Raw genomic sequence first — 495 nt, forward strand, 5'->3', positions numbered from 1 at the left:
CATACAATCAAGCAAACAGAACCTGCTCGAGTTCAGGAAACCAGGAAACCACAGAGAACATGAAAAGTGCCACAGTAAAGAGGTTTACTTTGACTATATTTCGCTCAGATGGAATCTCAAGACGGTGTTACCATGACAACCGCATCGCGCGAAAAAACTCAACTACGCGCGGTGGGAAACGAACGTCAACCTGTTTCCATGTGTCCGGCCGGCGAGTGGGAAACAGGTCTCCTTTACTGATAATTTTTCGTTTTTGTCTATCTTTCTCTTTTCTTTCCTTTTCTTCTTTGCCTCCTCACCTTTGTTCTCACCCTCTTTGCTTTATTTTATTTTTTCTTATTTATTTCTATCTGTTATCGTTATTATTTCTATCATTTTTCCTCCGATTTTCCTCTTTACCATCATCGTTACTTGTGATATATGCTTTTAAGCGCCTTCTTTTTCTTATCTATGGTGGTCTATGGTGTTCAGATTCTTGCTTCACCTCTGTGGAGT

This window comes from Penaeus monodon, chromosome 22, assembly GCF_015228065.2.
Source record: "Penaeus monodon isolate SGIC_2016 chromosome 22, NSTDA_Pmon_1, whole genome shotgun sequence".
NCBI lineage: Eukaryota > Metazoa > Arthropoda > Malacostraca > Decapoda > Penaeidae > Penaeus > Penaeus monodon.